The following is a 6,307-nucleotide window of genomic DNA, read 5'->3' on the forward strand; positions in this document are numbered from 1 at the left end:
TGGGAATGTAAATTGGTACAGCCACTATGGAAAACAGTATGGAGGTTCCTTGAAAGACTAAAAACAGAACTACCATATAACCCATCAATCCGACTTCTGGGGTATATAGCCAGAGAAACCGTAATTCAAAAAGATACATGCACCCAAGTGTTCATTGCAGCACTATTTACAATAGCCAGGACATGGAAGCAACTTAAATGCCCATCAATAAAGGAATGAATAAAGAAGATGTGGTACATATATACAAAGGAGTATTACTCAGCCATAAAAAAGAACAAAATCATGCCATTTGTAGCAACATGGATGGACCTAGAGATTGTCATACTGAGTGAAGGAAGTCAGACAGACAAATACATGATATGTGAAATTTTTAAAAAATTGATTTTTTTTTTTTTTTGGTGGAATAAAAAAAAAAAAAAAAGGTACAAATGAACTTATCTACAAAACAGAAGTAGAGTCAGAGATGTAGAAAACAAACTTGTGGTTAGCAGGGGATAAGGAAGGGAGGAATAAATTGGGAGATTGTAACTGACATGTATATATATATACACTACTATATATAAAATAGATGACAGGAGCGTGCTGTGTAGCACCAGGAACTCTACTTAGTACTGTTAGGGCCCATATGGAAAAAAAATATAAAAAAGAGAGAGTGGATATAGGTATTGAGACATGTATAACTGATTCACTTTGCTGTATACCTGAAACTAATACAACTTTGTAAATCACCTATACTTTTAAAAGTTTTTAAAAAAGATGCACTTGAATATAAACTGCATTAATTTGCTGTCAAACAATGTTAAAAAAAAAACTTGTGTTTCTTAATTACAAGATAGTGTTATGGTATTATAGATCTCATTCTTTTTAATTTTCTTTCATTGGTGGTTTTATAGATCTACCCATGTAGCTGTATTTATGTGTAATTGATTTTTAGAAAATTATTAGAAAATTATTTAGAAAAATTTATTATTAGATAAAATTATTAGAAAAAATTTTAGAAAATTATTTTTGGTGGGGGGGGCGCTGGGTCTTCATTGCTGCGTGGGCTTTTCTCTAGTTGCAGCGAGCGGGGGCTGCTCTTTAGTTGTGGTTCACGAGCTTCTCAGTGAAGAGGCTTCTCCTGTTGTGGAGAATGGGCTTTAGGGTGCACAGGCCTCAGTAGTTGGGGCTTCCTGGCTCTAGAGCACAGGCTCAGTAGTTGTGGCGCATGGGCTTAGTTGCTCTGCAGCATGTGGGATCTTCCTGGACCAGGGATCAAACCTGTGTCCCCTGCATTGGCAGGCAGATTCTTTACCACTGAGCCACCAGGGAAGCCCAATTGATTGCTTTTAATTGCAGCATAATCTATGGTATGGATCTACTATGTTTACAGACCCTTCTGTTTATATGATGAATGTCCTTATTAATCCTCTTTTGGACCTATGCAAGGGTTTCTCTGAGTATTTTCAGGTGCGATTGCTAGATCATAGGGTATACACATAGTTTCACTAAATATTGTCAAATTGCTTTCCAGAATTGCTGTAACAATTTGCCTGACCCCTTACAGTACGCAAGAGTTCCCATTTCCTCCCTATCCTCACCAGCAATTGGTATTACTTAATATTTTAAAATGTAACAGCTATAAAGGTGTACTTTATATTTTGGGGCTTGAATTAACTTATATTTCTCTACTAATTGAAGTTGAGCTTTTTTTCATATACTTGTTAGCCAGTCGAGTTTCTACTTTTATGAGTTTGTTTATTTATAATCGCCCAATTTTCCATTGGATTTCCTGCCCTTTTTTGTTGGGGGAGAAGTCTCCTGTATCCTAATGGTAGGTTCCTTGTCTGTTTTTGACACTTCAAACATCTTTTCTGAGGTCTGTCATCCATTAACTTTATTTATACTGTACTTTGTTGAATGAATTCTTTTAGTCCTTCCATTTTTCACCTTATGGTTTGTGCATTTTAAATTTCATTTTAGACATCCATTTCTACCAGATGTTCCTAAAGACATTTTTCTATGTTTTCTTCAATTTGCCTTATAGCTTATTTTTAGGTATTTCAACTACATGGAGTTTACCGTTTTATTTGATTTAAAGTAGGGAGCCACCTTAATTATTCTTAAAGTCAGTTTTCCCAATAGTTATTTATTAATAATCCATTTTTCTCAACTTCTCATATATGTGAGTCTGTTTCTATAATAGCCCATTAGTGTCTCCTTTTGCTTCAGAAACACATTGTTTTTATTAGTTTGTGGTATGTTATAATATTTGATAAGGACTTCCCTCTACTTCTGTTTTTCAAAATTGCTTGGCTATTTATGGGCCTTTATTGTTTGATATATATTTTAGAATACATTAGTTGAATTCCTCAAGAAATTCTGGAAGTTACATTGAATTCACATTTTTATTTATTTATTTTTTAATATTTATTTATTTAGCTGCACTGGGTCTTAGGTGCGACATGTGGGATCTAGTTCCCTGACCAGGGATCAAACCTGGGTCCCCTGCATTGGGAGCTCAGAGTCTTAGCCACTGGACCACCTGCGAAGCCTCTCAATTCACATTTTTAGAAAGGATAGTATCTTAGTGGTAAATTATCCCATCTATAAACATTTCGCCAGCTTTTTAAGGTCTTCATTTATGTACCTTTTAGTGATTTTTATTTTTTAAAATGCGTTTTGTTGAAATGTAGTTTTTTTTAATTTTGGCCCTGCTGGGTCTTCATTACCATGTGGGGTTTCTTTAGTTTCGGCCAGTGGGGGCTACTCTACAGTTGCGGTATACAGACTTCTTATTGTGGTAGCTTCTCTTGTTACAGAGCACGGGATCTAAGGCACAGGGGCTTCAGTAGTTGTGGCTCCTAGACTCTAGAGCACAGGCTCAGTAGTTGTGGCACATGGGCCTTGCTGCTTCTGACCAACCAGGGATTGAACCTGTGTCTCCCACATTGGCAGGGGGATTCTTCACCACTGAGCTACCAGGGAAGCCCTGTTTAAGTATAGTTTATTTACAATGTGTTATTTTCTGCCATACAGCAAAGTGATTCTTTAAGACATATATATTTCTTTTTCATATTTTTTCCATCATAGTTTATCACAGGATGTTGGTATAGTTCTCTGTGCTATATAGAAGGACCGTGTTGTTTATCCATTCTCTGTATTGTAATAGTTTGTATCTGCTAATTGCAAACTCCCAATCCATCCCTGCCTCCTGCCCTTGGCAACCACAGGTCTGTTCTCTATGTTTTCTAAGTCTGTTTCTGTTTTATAGATAGTTCATTTGTGTCCTACTTTATTCTCCACATACCTTTTAGTAACTTTTAAATTGTAATTTTTATGATACGATTATTTCTGCTTCTTCTGAAATCTGGAATCCAGTAGGTTTCCCTTTTTCTTTCTCATCTAAACTTTGATATAATACACATAAAGTGTGTAAATGTAAGTGTACTTGAATGATTTTCCAAAGTAAATCCACTTGTATAAATAGAACCCAAATCAAAAAACATCAGAACTCTAGAAGCCACATTTGCTTGCCCTCCCAGTTATTCTCTGTCCTCTCCCCTCCCTCCTGTATAACAACTGTCCTGATTTCTATTTAACTTATTTTTGAAGTTTATAAAATTGAAATTATGCAGTATATACTTGAGTCTGGCTTCATTCACTCAACATTGTGAGATTCATCCATTTTGTTGTATATAGTTGGGTTTGTGTAGTATTACATTGTATGAATATACCACAATTTACCATGGATATTTTGTGGGTTTTTTTTTTCCCAGTTTTGGACCACTAATAACAAGAGTTGCTATGAACATTTTTGTAAATATCTTTTGGTGAACAAATGTATGCATTCTGTTGAGCATGTGACTGACGTGCTCAGTTGTGGGGTTTGCCTGTATTCAGCTTTAGTTTGTGTGTACTCAGTGTTAGTAGATATACCCAAAAGTTTTCCAGAATGGTTGTACTGATTTATAATTCCACTAGCAGTAATATGAGAGTTCTAGTTGTGCCACATCTTTGTCAACCCTTGCTTTTTCCTCTTTTGTGTTTTAACCATTTTGATGATTGTGATATCATATATGGTGTTACCATGTTATGGCTTTAGTTTGCATGTTCCTGGTGTTACTGAAATTGAGCATCTTTTTGTAAGTGATGACCATTCTTTCATGAAGTGTCAGTTTAAGCACTTGCCCATTTTTCTTGGTTGTCTTATCTCATTCATCTATAGGACTTCTTTATGTATTCTGGATATGAATCATTATCAAATATATATATTGCAACATCTTATTGTTTGTGGCTTTTCTCTTTTTAAAAATTTTTTCACCATGCCATGTGATATGCAGGATCTTAGTTCCCTGCCCAGGGATCAAATCTGTGCCTCCTGTAGTGAAAGCCCAGAATCTTAACCACTGGACTGCCAGGGAAGTCTTGAGACTTTTCTTCTCTTTTTGAGGAAGGCCTGTATTGCTATGAACTTCCTTCTTGGGACTCCTTTTGCTGTATCTCAGATTTTGTATGGTTGTGTTTTGCTTTTATAATATTTCAAATAATTTGTTAAGCTTTTTTTTTTTTTTTTGAAGACTGTATGCCCTTTTGAAAACCTGTTGAAAGCTATGGACCCTTTCTTGTCTCAGAAAAATGGGATACCTACATATAAGACAATTTTGCATGCAGTTTTCAGATTTGCAGACCCTCTCAAAACCTACATAGTTCAGAATAAGAACTGTTTATTATACATTACATTGGTTTTGTGGGGGGCAACTCATTGTTGAAGAGCTCTCTGGTGAAGATGATGGTGCATACCTTTGTTGGTGGTCAAATGTTACTTCAACTCAAATGGTTGTTCTATACCTATCTTTATTAACGTTTTTCTATGAAATGCCAGTGTCTTAAGTCTTATTTCTGTATGAGGAAAAAGGTATTTGTATATGAAGAAACAAGTTGCTTTATTGTGTCCAGTTTAAATATTAAGCTTCCAGGTGCAGTGATAACATCTTATTATTTACAGTGTTCAGAATAATACAGTGTCTAGGAAATGATTTATGGTGATATTTCATCTCATACTCCTGAGTCTTCATATGATGTGTGCAGCCAGAAAAAATCTGATAACAGAAATTAGCTGATCTAAGTGTATATATTCTCCCAGAAATTATTTTTCATGAATGTGACATATTTCAAAGCTAGGAAAACAATCCAGGTATCTGTGATGTTTTGATACTAAAGTTCCCATTCAGCTTTACCATCCTGTCTCTTAATGGGTCCTATTCACCCATTTGCAACTTTGGGTTTTCTGTTTCTGAAATAGTTGTGTGTGTGTGTGAAGTTTAAGCAGTATGATTACTTAAAAATAATACTCAGAACTTGCCAGAGTGAAAACTTTCCCTTTGGGACTTCTTTGTAACTGATTTGTGTTAGCTAAAGAACTCCTTTGTTTTCTCCTTTGCTTCCTCTTAATTCATTTCTTTCTAAGCAAATACTGAACACGTGAATGTATATAACAAGAAACAGTTGTGTAGTTGTATTCATATAAAAAAATTATAAATCAACTGTCAGGGACTTCCCTGGTAGTCCAGTGGTTAAGACTCCACGCTTACGCTGCAGGGGCCATGGGTTCTATCCCCTGGCCCATGTGCTGCCCAGCTCAGCCAAAAAGAAACAAAAAGAAGATAAAAATAAATTAATATTTAAAAACTTTTAAAATATCAGCTGCCAAAGTTGAGAGCTGTAGGAGTTGGGATAGACTCCTTGCAGGCTTTGAAGAAGGAAGCTGCCATATTGCAAGAGGGCCTTTGGAGAAACCCCGCATGTCTATGCTCTGAGAGCTGCTCTCTGCTGACAGCCAGCAAGAAAGAAGGACCTCAGTCGTATAGCCACAAGATGATAAATTCTGCGAACAGCCAGAGGGAGCTTGAAAGTGAAAGTGTTAGTTGCTCAGTAGCATCCAACTCTTGGCGACTCCATGAACTGTAGCCCTCTATCTCCTCTGTCCACGGAATTCTCCAGGCCAGAATACTGGAGTGGGTAGCCATTCCCTTCTCCAGGAAATCTTCCTGACCCAGGGATTGAACGGGTCTCCTGCATTGTAGGCAGACTGTTTACCATCTGAGCCACCAGAGCTTGGAAGGCACTAATCAGCTCATGGCACAGAAGAAGGTACACCAGTTATCAGTATAGGGACTTCTCTTTTGTATTAATAGTTATGGATCCTAGCGTTGTGGACCATAGCTAGAGTTTATCAGTTTAATCCTGAAGTTTTGGCACAAATGACCAGTGCTCATTCTTATGACAGTTCTAGTCAACATTGTACTAGAGGTTCAAGATGATGCAG

The 6,307-nt window shown here is 36.6% G+C and overlaps 1 protein-coding gene across 3 annotated transcripts in view; it reads left to right on the forward strand.

Moving 5' to 3' along the window:
• POLH (DNA polymerase eta) overlaps nucleotides 1-6,307 on the forward strand; it is a 28,013-nt gene that overhangs the window by 7,058 nt on the left and 14,648 nt on the right. The gene's annotated exons all lie outside the window — the stretch shown is intronic.

This window comes from Cervus canadensis, chromosome 28 (assembly GCF_019320065.1).
Source record: "Cervus canadensis isolate Bull #8, Minnesota chromosome 28, ASM1932006v1, whole genome shotgun sequence".
Classification (NCBI taxonomy): Eukaryota; Metazoa; Chordata; class Mammalia; order Artiodactyla; family Cervidae; genus Cervus; species Cervus canadensis.